The sequence below is a fragment of the Talpa europaea genome (genome assembly GCF_964194135.1).
Source record: "Talpa europaea genome assembly, chromosome: 11".
NCBI lineage: Eukaryota > Metazoa > Chordata > Mammalia > Eulipotyphla > Talpidae > Talpa > Talpa europaea.
Genome location: NC_140078.1, coordinates 67,073,064 through 67,087,337, shown reverse-complemented (window position 1 = coordinate 67,087,337; position 14,274 = coordinate 67,073,064). Strand labels below are relative to the sequence as shown.

At 39.2% G+C, this 14,274-nt stretch overlaps 1 protein-coding gene across 1 annotated transcript in view; it reads left to right on the top strand.

The window, feature by feature from the left end:
- Positions 1 to 14,274, top strand: part of CACNA2D3 (calcium voltage-gated channel auxiliary subunit alpha2delta 3) — a gene marked incomplete at both ends in the record, with an annotated part of 806,408 nt that overhangs the window by 439,178 nt on the left and 352,956 nt on the right. The window lies entirely within an intron of this gene.

Sequence of the window (14,274 nt, the reverse complement as noted above, 5' to 3'; positions counted from 1 at the left end):
CGGGAGGGTGAGAGAATTCACCAGAGCCAGAGCGGGGAACAGAACAGGCAGACTGATGAAGCACACCACTGAGGGGAGCAGCAGGCACAGCAGGAGAGGTCTGCGCGCCATGTGGGACTGTCACCGGTGGCCGGGGATCGAACCAGAACTGCAGAGGCTGCGGGCAGCCCTGCAGCCCAGTGCTCAACCGCCGCGCCACCAGGGGAGGTCCGCAAATCGCCACTTTAGTTGCAGGTCATCCTGATGGGTATGATTCACTCTGGCTAACACACTTCTCTCTAAGTTTTGACCTTCCTGTCCAAGCTGGTCAGCTCTTGCACTCCCTGGGCTGCATGGCACTGCCCCTGTCCTCTCTGGCTCAGACTCAGACTCCAGTTTCTCATCAGCCTGTCTAAGCCTCTAAGGGGCAAAGAAAGCCCAACTGCCTTTATGCCAGACACAGTCAGGATGTATGTCCCTCATGGCAGGCAAGGAATAGCAGTGGAATTGGCCAGAATAGTGCTGGAAGGATCTGAAGGTTTGTGTTGCTTGCTCATTTGTCATTAATAAATGACTTTTACTTTTGTGTCCTCCCTGAAGATTTTTGAAACTATTTTTGGGGTTCCAATAATACTTTATAGTAGCTTTGGGTAATATTGTTCTCCCTTAGCAAGCAAAAGCTTAGAACATGCTCTTAACAGAGATGACCCTCAGTGTTTCATTTTTTTTTCCTGTGATGGTAAAAGCATTATTTATTCAAAAGAATTGAGAGCAGACTCCTTCCATTCATGAGTTAGTGAGTGAGTGAAGAGTAACAGGGCGTGTTGGAGGTTAAGTTGAGCAGGGAGAAGAGGATGGAAGTTTGAAGAGAGAAATGCGTGCAATTGTTGTCCCAGGAGAGTTGGACAGAGAATTGACCAGGGAGATGTAGGATGCCCAGCAATGGAGAGGACCCATTTGAGATTTTTGATTATAAATTGATAGTGGGACTGGTCAACAAAGTTGCATGTTTTTCTCTAGCTCTATTTAGATTCTTGGGTAAAGGCACAGAGAAGGTGGAAAGTTGCATTTAATTAGGGTTGGGAACAACTTGAATAGAAGGAGAGTTAATAGAATTGAGAATGGATGTAAAAGGAGTAAGTTTTGAGATCTAAGGTTGGTGAGGAAGTGAAGCTAAGAGACAGGTCATCAGCAATGGATGATCAACTATTTTTAGGTTCAAGTGAAGGAAAGTGAGCCAGTCATTGGATAAGTGAGTACAGAAAATTCATATTTTCAAGGTAAAAGGGTACTGACAATAATAAAGTATTGACAACGACAATGGCTTTCTGTAGGCGAGACCTCTCCTTGCTGCCATCTCCTGACCTCCTGGTCACTCATGAGGGAATGCTTTGCACTGGGCTTACTGACTCTACCATCTTTCTGTTGTCATCTTGGTGACATTGGTATAGATGGATTATCTCACATCCTGGCTACAGAATTCCTTAGCCATCCTTCCCAAAGGTGGTGTCCTCTAACCACTTTAACCACCTACTACCATGGTTATATTCTAGACTTTGAGTCACTTTTTCTATTTTCCCCATGGAATCCCATTGATATTGTGTAGAGGTAGCCCTTCTCTAGAACATACTTCTGGAAGTGCTGTTTTTTGAATCCCAGTGTGACCACCAGCTACCCATCTCTTATTTTCATGAACTTCTGGTGCTTCACCTTTGGTTACACAGACCAAGCAGGGTGGTTGTGGGAATTGTGCCTTAACATATAAAAGCTCCAACCTGAAGCTTGGCTTATAACAACTTCTCAGTAAATGTCAATCTCCTTCCTACTGATTTCTGCAGCTTCTGAGATATCTTGGTATTGGAATTTATGTCACAAATTCCATCTTTAAAGGAAGGTGCTCTTTACTGAAAAGGCTAATTAAAGGAGACTAAATGGTCTCTTCTGTGCAAAAAGGAGGAGTGATGTAAAATATATATAAAATAAATATATAAAATATATATTTCCTTATATAAAAGAAAGAAGGAAAAGGAAGAATGTCTTTTGACCAAAAAAAAAAAGGAGAAAAAATGGGGGATTGGGATAGGAGGCTTGGTATCTAAGTCTTGGAAGGGCCTTGATAGATGCTGACTCTGTACCTGGTCACAGTGACTTGCTCTGTCCCTCCTGCAACAGCGTCTATTGTGTGGTGGTGAATAGGGTGTGCTTTGGGCCCTAATGCTGGGTTGTTTGCAGGACTGAAGGGTTCATATAAATAAGGAGAATGGAGCCCAGGGACCTTTTCCTACATCTTAATATCTAGCTCATCAGCTCTTCAGGATTGCCTGGCTCTTGTGCTGGGTAGAATGCCAATGAGCAAAGACCCAGTCCAGTTTCTCCAAGGAGTACTTAGGTTCTGTTAGTGAGAGAAGCCTGCTAAAGAGAAGGCAGAGTAGATTAGTTAAAACTAAAAATAAACCTTGATTTGAACTGCTTCCTTTAGGGAGGATAGATTGGTCAAGGCTAAGAATTTTGAAGCTACCTCCCTTGCATTTAACTTTGACCCCTAAATCAACTGAGACAGAGGAATTGTTTTTGGCACCAGGTAGGGAGCGTGACATCCATATGGCTTTAGCTTTGGCTCAGCACATTTAGGAAGGTGGTAGTTAATGACAGCATTATTATCTTTCTTTTTAAACTCAAATGATATGTGGTATTTGAAAGTCAGAAAGGAGCTGATTTATATGTGCCATTGAGCACAGTCCCAGGAACAAACTTATCCAATTTACTTGAGAAGCTTGTGTTTTTATTGTGTGTGCCCCCCAATATATAACTTTACGTGCTATACTGAAAAACCACTGTAACATTTCATGTTTTTGAATGAGAGTAACAGTGTGTGGTACAGGATCCTTACTTACAGATACCAGCTAGAAAGTGAACTGAGCTGACTTATTTATACAGCAAAGCCTACTTTCAGTAGTTCTACAGGAGGGAAAAATAAAAGCAAAGGGACACCTGAATATATTCCTGGTGATGTATTCCAAGTTTTCTTTTTTTACACCTAAATGTTATACATGATAAAATTAATATGACATTTGAATTAAGGAAAAATTAGCTCACATCTTCTGAGATTACAAATGGTAATCTTTAATAAAAAGAATTGGCCTCTATTTCAATACAAATGGATTTAAATTCTCTTCAAATAAGCATAACTTCAAAGCAATTTGTTAATTATGGATTGTATAGAGTGATTAGATTAAAAATTCAATTAATGGTTTGAAACAAAGTAGTGGTATCTGAAGCATTGTCTTTCATAGTTAAATCACTTTCTCTTTTATTCTTCTATTGCAGGAATATGTCATAAATTATCTTATTATTGTGATGTGTTTTTAATTTTTGCCCTACTCTTTTAATTATTTTGGTGGGAAAAAATCAAATCTCTAGACAAATGATTTGGTTCACTGGAAACATGTTGTAGTGGCCATAGGAGTTTGATTAATAAGCCAAGGGAGAAGGGAGAAAAATGTGAGAAATTTTCATTGTAAAATAGTTGTTCATCAGATACAGAGAAAAAGCAATGAACCACAGTATTTAGAAGGGAAAGTTGTGTTACCTTTAGAATCTTGAGTGATAAATTTGTGATGAGAGAAATGAAGCAAGAGAGGGTGAAAATGCTGATTTTTTAAAAATCAAGAAGTAGATGGATGAGGGACTCCTAGAAGAGTCAGTTGGCCTTCAATTTTAGACTGGGTTTTCTGAATTATCTAGAAGTTTCTAAGAGTGATATGATCTGCCATGGCAGGAGTTCAGTGCCTTCTACCTCAAGATCCAGTGACTGGATGATTTAACGTTAGCTACTCATGTAGAATAAGAAAGGAGACTACAAATTGAAGAATTTGAAAGAATTTAATAGGGATGAAGGGACATTTCAGAAGTCCCAAAAGAACAAAATGAAAAATAGATGAGCAAGTTAATTAACTGCATTAACATTTCTGTGTTTGGGAAAGTTTACTTTTTCCTCCAGTTTAAAAATATAAATGATGCTGTTTTCTGCAGTCTACTGAGAATTGAAGGCAAAAACACTGACTTTATGATTAAATGGGAAAAGTATGCAGGGGCAGTTCAAATAAAGCACTGCACTGGAATCCCAAGGAAATTGATTTTTAAACAGAAGTATTCAAAATTCACGTTTCATCTTAGTGGATAGTGGCACAAGTAGTGATTAAAGACCCTTTTGTTGGGACAGCCAAAAACATAGAGTCCAGAAGATGGATAAAAAAGACTCAAGACATAACTGTCAGCCATCCTCTATACAGAACACCCTCATGCTCTGTAGGAAATTGAATCCCTTCCGCCTGGGGTCCCCTTCCTCTGAAGTCCCATCAGTCCTTTTCCTTAACCTTCTGTGATTCTCTTAGGCTCCACACTTGAAACAGAGAAGTCTTGGGGTCCTTGAAGTCCCATGGATATAACAAATGCAAAATAATCAGACTTCAAGACTGCCAAGATTGGCCTGCCCACAGCATATTTCAAGGAATATTATTCCAAGAGAGTTGTGTCTTCCTAGGTTCTCTCCAAGTATGTCTTATTTTTCCCTTGAGAGATGCCAGCATGAGATGTTGAGGAACAGGAAAAGATTCAGGGACTATTGAGGCAGAGACCAGGAACTCCAAATCCACGAGAAGTAGCTTCTCTACATTCATCAGTCCCTGGGAACTGGAACAGCAAGAGGTCCACACTATGGTCAAGTTCTTTGGGGCCCTCTAAAATGTGGTATGCCTCTGTGTAGATGTCATTCTATACCATTGTCAATGCCATTTCCTCTGCCTAGAATGACCCCTTTTTCTATATCAAACTCCTACTCATCCTTCAAGACTTCTGTTTAGAAATGTCCTTGCTGCTGCCAGTTGTTGACTTAGGAAATCAATTCAGGAGTCCATGCAGACTGTTTCTTAAAAATATGCTTTATAGTGAGCTCAGGATCAATGACATGAGAGACCTAGTCAGCACAGAGAAGGTGAATTGGAATCAAAAGAGAAATTATTTATTTTTCAGTGAAATGACAAATCTAATCCAAATACTTCTTTTGGATTAAAAAGTACCTTTTTGGCAATTGCCAAATTTACATGTTGACACAAATTTTGAAATATTTAAAATGCAGAATCAAATCTTTTATTCTGAGAGGAATAAAAGACCTTGAAACAATGTGATAGATCTGAGTGAAATTTCTTGCTGTCATTAATTGAAATTCTAAAGCGTATATTTGATGAACATTGATAATAGCAGAAAGAGAACAAAAGATGATTTCCTCATGCAACATGACTTTTATAAGGCTGGGCTGTGGGGCATGATTGGTGTGTGTGGGGGGGGTTGAATTGTAAAGTAACCTCCAAATTCATTTGGAGGCTAAGAAATAATTACCAGGGGAAAAAAAATCACCAACTATGTCCCTGGATCAAATGTGTAGATACTTCCAAAGATATGCCTTCACATAATTGTAGAAAGGAGAAGCTGACAATCTTGCCCAGCTCAACAGCGTTCCTTTTATTTTAAGGTTTTGTTCTGCTGGTTGCACAGATGTTTTTAATTTTTTCGGGTGTGTTTATATGTTTTCAAGTTTCTGAGGCTGTGCTGATGAATGGAGTTTTTATTGAATTTATATGTAGTTTTCAGATAGTAAAATGTGCTTAAGCTTCTTCAACTTTCCCCTTACCCCCACTTTGGGTCTCATCTGAGGCAACCTATTCTGTCTTAGTTTCCTCAGGTTTCCCCTGATCTGTGACTCCATATGCTACTATAATAAAGACATTTGAAGAGGGAAAAATGATGTTGATGAATTTAGTGGTAGGACCACGGTTCATGATTGATGGTTTTCCCCCTTGGACATGAAAAATTGAGCCAGCAGAAGTGGTCTTCAATGAACAATCTCATGACACCATCTTCTACAGAGGAGAATATTGACCTCCAAACTGTAGTCAGGACCTGTGAGTGCTTGGGAGGTTTGGGGGAGTCAAAGCCATTTGGCTGAGTTTTAAAAATGGAATTATGATCAACAGAGTGGAGCGAGGAGAAAGCCTTCCTCTGCTTGGCCACTTCTCAAGCACGCAGTGGTCACTTGGTCCCGGTGTGCCAAACACTGCTGGCCATGCGGGCAAGGGGCAGCAGGTGAGGGCAGGTGTCCACACCTTGGTTCATGGAATGTGAGAGCTTGGCTGTCTAGAAAGAAATATATCTTTGTTTTTGTTTGTTTATTATCTTTTGATTTTTCTTCTACTGTATGAATTTGTGAAAAATTCCTTGCTTATTCTAATATAGAAGATTATCAAAGGTGAGAAGGAAAGGCTGATGAGTGTCTTGTCATCTCCTGGTGATGTCTCTCAAATCAATGGCAATTAGGATTGTGAAACTATTAAGCCAAGGCAAGCATGATGATATGTGGAAGAAACTGGTAGGCTGGACTGAAGAAAGTGAATTAATGGTTAAACGTCTGTATACATCAGGCTTTTAATTCATGAAAACTTAGAGAAAATAAGTGACTTGCTCAAGGTTATAGAAATAATATATGGGACTTGGAATTTGAATCCACGATGGCTTGATTGCAAATTGGTATGTTTCTACTATGTCGTGCCGCCTCCTTTGTGTTTTGCTTATAAAATCATTAAAACACCTCACACACACCACCACCACCCCAAAACTCTGATAATATAACAATAACAAAGAAAATTATTTCAACAAAGATGAGAAGAAAATGGAGAAGTATATTGTGTACAGTGAAAGTGCTTCTATGTTTTGTCTTGTTAGGACGCTGGGAAAAAAAAAATCAATAAGGAACAGAATTAAAGAATTGTAAATACAAAAGTTGGATCTTGTTAATGTTTGCAGAATGATCTTTAAGTACACTTTTTTCATAAATGTCTGGGAACCTAAAAATGCAGATTTAATCTTCATTTCTTAAGGTCATCAAGGGTAACTCTAAAGCTTCAGGCCTGGGGAGGAGTTGGAGATAACTGTCTGGGCTGTGTACTGCTTGCAGAGAACAAGCTAAGACTAAATGTGTTCTTACCACCCCAGCACCCACTGCCTTCTGAGCAGCTGGGTTAACTCTGATGACATCTCTAGATCTGAGGTATTTATTTTAGCTTTAGCTGATTAAATTGTATGACAAAACAATGCAGTGAAAATAAGAAAAACTAAAATTGAATCCTGGTTATCTTACAAAGGCAATTAGACAAAAGTTCTTGTAAACAAACCAATGTAGATTATGTCCTCTTCATTTGCACTCCCTCTAAAAATGTTCTCACCAATAGGAATACAAAGGAAAGAGAGAGGACTAGAAAGTCATTTCTGAAATGGCTCACTCAGCATCAGAGTTCTATATACATCTCCTAGATGCCACCTGCCTTCTCTAGCCTAAAGCTGTCAGGTGATTGATAACTTCATGAGATAGCGGCTCCCCACAACTAAGTTTCTGAGCCCTCTGATCCCCCTGGGTAAGAACTCTTGAAGTCAGCATCTCTGTGTGCACCATTTGCTAGGTCCTGAGATGAAAACACAATAACATACCCACAGACAAAAGCCTTGCATTTGGACATGGGCAATGAAGTAGTGGCTACCAGCTTGGATTTGGAGTGCAATGACTAGCACTCAAATCGCAGACCTTGCTGTTCACCAGAACTACCCCCATGGACTAGCTTTCCAGGAGGAGTTTCTTCAGTTGTCACATGAAAATAACCCAATGCTTATCACAAAAATTGCTGGGGATGCAAATAACCAACCCAGCTCTCCTAATGGTGCTTGTGCATGGAACATCATCCCTCCATGTTCACTGCCATTCTCTCCTCTGCCAGTCACCCACACCATCAACATCTATTAGTTTCCCAGGCTGCTGTAATGAAGTGCCACAAACTGGGTGGACTAAAACAACAGAGATTTCTTCTTTCACAGTTTTGGGATGTAGAAGTCCAAAATCAAGGTGTTGGCAGGGTGTGCTTTCTCTGAAGGCTCTAGAAAAATATGTTCTGGGCCTTCCTCCCAACTGCTGGTAGCTGCCAGCAGCCCTTGGTGTTCTTTGACTTGTGGTGGTTTAACTCCAATATCCATCTCTGCCTGCACATGGTCATCTTCCTCTATGTGTCTGTGCCCAGATATGCCTCTTCTATAAGGACAATATATACTGGATTAGGGGCCACCTTAATCCCAACTGAGTTCACCTTAACTTGATTATATATAGAAAGGCCTTTTTCCAACTAAGGTAAGGGCATAATTAGAGATACCAGAGGACATGACTTCAATTTGTCTTTTTGGGACACAGAAAAAAAACATTTTTATTTTAGGCCCTGACAGAGACTTGGCTTCATCCTGGATGAGGCATGTTGCCTAAAGTCACCTACTTTGCCAGCTGCTGTGTTTTTCTCCTCTTCTCCTGTGTGTGGACTTTGCCAGTAGCATTAACATTTGCTTAGTGACTGCTTTGTGGGGATTGTTCCATCATGTCTTCCCTTGATGCATTTTGTGGTTTGAGCAGATATTGCATATAGCTGATAAAATGGCAAGAGATACTCTTACCTTCTTCATTTCCTATGAGGCCCAGGAGACAGCATACAAAATTGAAAATCATTATTAAATGTTTGTCAGGTTCAAAAAAATTTCTGTATTGAGAAATTCTCAGCTGATCACAGAAATGGAAGAGCAGCTCAGTGGGTCCAGTGTGATAATCATGAGTATTGGCTGGATGGCCTGACTCTCAGCCAGTTAAGAGGGTCTGCAAAGTCACCTCATCCTTCAGTCTCTTCTGTTTGCTGGATGCACACATACCACCTGCTTGTGGTATAGGAATCTGCAGAGGTATGTTTACCTTCAAATTCAGCAAGACTGGAAAGCCCTGGCATTGATTAAATGTCACCTTAGGATCTGTCAACTACTGCACACACGTCTTGGCAGCTGGATGAAATGTGGGAAATGACAGGATTCCAGAGAATAAAGGCTTATGGGGCGAGTCTCAGTAGCTGAAAGTGCAGAAGGAGGAACTCTGTGAAGCTGAGAGGTTGTGGACTGGCACGGAAAATGAGGAAAAAAAAAAAAAAAAAGCAAACAAGCAAGCAAGCAAATACACACCTTGAATTGAGTGACAGACTCAGGGATCTTCAAGGGTTTTCTGCAAAGTACCACATAGGAAATGTTCTAGGCGTAGGTCTTTATTGCAGCTACTTGGCTCTACTGTTGCCACGTGAAAACATTCATAGAAAAGGTAAACAAATGCACATGGCAGAGATCCAACACACCTTTATTTCAAAAAACAGGTAATGGCCCATCTTGGCTCATGGGCTATCATTTGCCAACCCCTGGAATGAGTCAATATGATTATTTCCCCTCTGATTTCTTATTTCTATTTCCTATATTTCCTTCCTTTTTCTAGAAGCTATATAGTACAAGATTAAGAGCTAGATTCTAGAGAAAGAACACCTGGGTTCAAATCCTGCTCTTGCTTTAGCCTTGCACTATAACTTCTATTTTGGGACACCAAAATGATACATATATAATGCTTAGCATGGTGCCTAACTCATAATAACTACCAACTGTTAGTGGATAACTGTCACTAGAAAATAGCAGGAAGATTCTTTGTTTATAAAGGCCAACTCTGACCTTTATGTGTTCCATGGCATTTTTTAAATTTTATTTTTATATTCCCCATACAATTATAACCCCCTTATTTTGATCCCAACCCCTCCTTTCCCGGCCCTCCACCCCCCATAGTGTGTCTCTGGTTCATAGTTGTTTGTTGATTTTGATTTTTTTCTTTCTTATAGTTATTAATTTTCCTGGTCCCTTATTTAGGTTTTCTAGATTCCTGCTATGAGTGAGACCATCTGGTATTTTTCTTTTTCTTTCTGGCTTATTTCTCTGAGCATGATCCCTTCCAGCTCCATCCATGTTGCTGCAAATTGCATGTGTTTATCTTTTTTGAATGCTGAGTAATATTCCATGGTGTATATTTACCCACATCTTCTTGATCCAGTCATCTTTTTTTGGGCATTTGGGCTGTTTCCAAAGCTTAGCTATTGTAAATAGTGCTGCTATAAACAATGGGGTGCAGGTGCTCTTTGGAATTGATGTTTCTGTGTCCTTTGGGTAAATACCTAGGAGTGGAATTGCTCGATCATATGGTAGCTCTATCTTTAGTAGGTTGAGGAATCTCCACACAGCTTTCCACAGAGGTTGGACCAATTTGCACTCCCACCAGCAGTGCAGGAGAGTTCCTTTTTCTCCAGAACCTCGCCAACATTTGTTGTTGTGCCATTCTCACTGGTGTGAGATGGTATCTCATTGCAGTTTTTATTTGCATTTCCCTGATTGCAAGTGATGTTGACATTTTTTCATATGCCTGCTGGCTATTTGCATTTCCTCTTTGGAGAAGTTTCTTTTTAGCTCTTCTGCCTATTTTTTGACTGGATTATTTTCTTTGTTTTTGTTGAATCTTATCAGTTCTTTGTAGATGTTTGTGATCAGTCCTTTATCATTAGTGTTGGGTGCAAAAATTTTCTCCCAGTCGGTGCAAGGAATCCAAATAGGCAAGGAAGAAGTCAAACTATCACTATTTGCTGACATTATGATAATATACATAGAGAACCCCAAAAACTCCATAGAAGAACTAATTAAACTAATCAATCAGTTTAGTAAAGTGTCAGGATACAAAATCAACGCACAAAAATCAGTTCCATGGCATTTTGTGTTTCATGGAATTATTGGGTTGATGTCAGCAGAGTCATCCCTCCACTTCATCAGGTGAGAATCATCAAACTCTTTCTGTGCCTTATGCTGTAAATATTACCGTACACTTGTTAGCCTGTGAGATGTTGCCGGCAAGCACAGCCCTGCTGTCTGCATACCACTCTAGCACCTCTCCCACATGATCATCAGCCAGCGCTTGCTGAATGACTTGGTCATTACAGAAGTGCGTTTTAATATGGCCTTTTGCTTTGTTCTATTTCTCATAGCTAGAATACAATTTAAATCAGGAAAAGGACAATGTGTAAGCTATCCTTACCTAGCTAGACTAGGGTTTGCAAAAGTTTAATCGATGGGCCCAATCTGACCTGCCTCCTGTTCTTAAAAAGTTTTATTGGAACACAGCCCAGCTCATTCCCTTATATATTGCCTATAGCTGCTTCCACATTAAGCAGCTAAGTTGAATAGATATGGCAGAGACCACAGGGTCCACTCAGCCTAGAATATTTACAGAAAAATGTCGTGGATCCCCTGGGTTAACTTTTCATAGTCCCCTATCACTTGTTAAACTGCATGTGGTTCAAACCTAGTAATTCAGACTGTGCACACAGATATAAAGTTGTCTGCCTTTTAAGATAGTCAAGTGTGAAAATAATAGTAAGGGTTGGATTTAGGGAATAGATGGAATTTCTGATTACTGGTTTTAAATTAAAAATGTTTTCCCAATTTACTTTATCTTTGTTTTCAGACTTGCTAAAATCAAGATTTGTATATTGTTGGGGTTCCCAAATTGTGTGCGAAGGTATCTCACAGCATGGCAGAAAATCAGTGATGTCATCTTTTTGTGAAACTGGGTTTTTGACAGTTGCTGTGATGGACGAAGTACCTTATGAAAATCCATGTGGAAATAAAATGAGTTTATTAGTATCCAGTCTGATTTCAAAGCTTAAGAAATTATGACTGGCCAATATGGTCAGTGGTTGTTTGAGAATAATGTAATTTTTTTAGGTCATAAAATGTAGTAAGTGTGAATATATATATATATATATATATATACACACACACACACTATATATATATATGTGTGTCTATATATATATACACACTATATATAGTGTGTATATATATATATATACACGCTATATATAAATGTGTATAAATGCACATTTTTATATGCATTTATATGTTTTGGCCTGTGGTTATTATGAAGGAAGAAATTTTGGAACCTCTGTTCTATGGTCTTTGTAAGCGCATTTATGAGTGCCAAGACCAAGCACTCAATAAACAAGCACACCTTGGAGATATTGTAGGTTTGGTTCCAGAGCATGACAGTGAAGCAAATATCACAATAAAGTCACATGATTGTTTTTGTTTCCCAGTGGCATAAAACTTGTTACCCTGTATTGTTACCTAATAAGTGTGCAATAGCATTGTGCCTAAAAACACATTGTACATACACTTTAATTAAAAAATACCTTATGCTAAATATTGCCTATCATCACCCGAGCCTTCAACAAGTCATTTTGCTAATAGAGGGTCTTATAAAAAAAAAATGCAATGTCTGCAAAACATAAGAAAGCAAAAGACAATAAAACGATGGATGCCTGTATTTTGATATTCAAGTGGGACTTCTTTTATTTGAGAAAACATTTTCCAAGTTTTTTTTTTTTTTAAGGAAATAAAAATTCTGGTAGATAGATAGGAAAACAGGAAATTGATCATCTTCAAACTAGGTGGTTAATATATCCAAAACCTTTGGAATGGAGTATCTCAACCAAAAGGCATCACATGGAATCAGCTTCTTCATTAAATAATAATTAGATGCTTATTGTCTGTTGGAGACTTGACTCTGAATAGGAAGACATGTGCTTGCAGGACTTACTGTTGGAATCATTTTGACAAAGCACTTGTCTTTCTAAAGCATTACCCATCCCTTGCTGAATCTGATTTTCAAAGAGGATCAGTGGTGCTTTGGAAGCTGCTCCTCCAGAGAAATCACACTGGCGTTAGATACACACAGTCACCAAGGAAACTATGACTGAGCAAGAATCTTCTGTGTGTGACACCATACCACCCCACACTCTCACAACATTTTGGCAAGCAGATTATTATTTTTAATCTGAGAGAAAAACTCTGTGAACCTGCTTTTTTTTTTTTTTTGCCTTGCCTTTATCAGAATGTGTTTACTCAATGATATGCATTGAATGTCTCACTGATCAAAATTTATTGGATCAATTATGATTTTTTTACAGGTTTGACTTGTAGGTCTTAACTAAAATCTGTCTTCTTATGGTTCATATTTTCTTGCTGTGCATTAGAATCACTCTGGCTTTAAAAATAAGAGCAAAGGGTTAGTGAATGAACCCTTAATGAAAAGCAAGCATGGCTCTTTGTCCCCAGGAGCATGGGGCTCTTACTCTACTTTCTATTAAGTGGTCAGCTATTCATTATAAATATCCTATGTCTTTCAAGTTACCTGCTCGATTTAGCCCAAATTGAAGCCATTTGTATCAAGAAAGAGCCCCTATTTATTTCCTTTTTTTCCTCCCTCTTCTCCATACTCATTTTTCATCTGATACCTTTTCACTTTCCTTCTGTGTTCTTTTCTTTTTATATATATATATAATAAATTTTATTTTTATATTCTCCATACAATTGTAACCCCCTTATTTTGACCCCAATCCCTCCCCTCCCGCCCCCTACCCCCCATAGAGTGTCTCTGGTTCATAGTTTTTTGTTGATTTTGATTTTCACTTTCTTATTGTTATTCATTTTCCTGGTCCCTTATTTAAGTTTTCTAGATTCCTGCTATGAGTGAGACCATCCAGTATTTTTCTTTTTCTTTCTGGCTTATTTCGCTGACCATGATCCCTTCCAGTGCCATCCATGTTGCTGCAAATTGCATGTGTTTATCTTTTTTGAATGCTGAGTAATATTCCATGGTGTATATGTACCACATCTTTTTGATCCAGTCATCTATTTTTGGGCATTTGGGTTGTTTCCAAAGCTTAGCTATTGTAAACAGTGCTGCTATAAACATAGGGGTGCAGGTGCTCTTTGGAATTGATGTTTCTGTGTCCTTTGGGTAAATACCTAGAAGTGGAATTGCTGGATCATTCTACAAATGTCATGGAAGGATGGGAGGGGGAGAGAGCAGGGAGGAAGGGAGAAAGAGCGGAGGAAGGCAGGCAGGCAGGGTGCTCCGCTGTGAAGACCACCAGCATTGACTCCAGTGAGGTAGATATTTCTATCTCTTTTCTGCCACTGTGCTGTGAACACTACTTCTCCAGACCTCAGTTTCAGCTGCTTTATGGTAACAGTAAAAATAGGCTCTGGGAATGGTTGTAAAGATTGAATGTGGCAATATGTATAAAGCATGCAACATAGTTCCTGACAGAAAAGAACTCAAAAGTCTTGACTAATGCGATTAACTAGCAGAAACAGTCACTGACTCCAACTCGCAGACCACTTGCACCCTTGCTATTGCTTCACTTAGCAGTGGTGTTTGACACAGTTGATCTCTTTCCCTTGGCTACCAGGATGCTCAGTCCTCCTGGTGGTTCTTCTTTTACCAACCTGTTTTCTGACCATGTG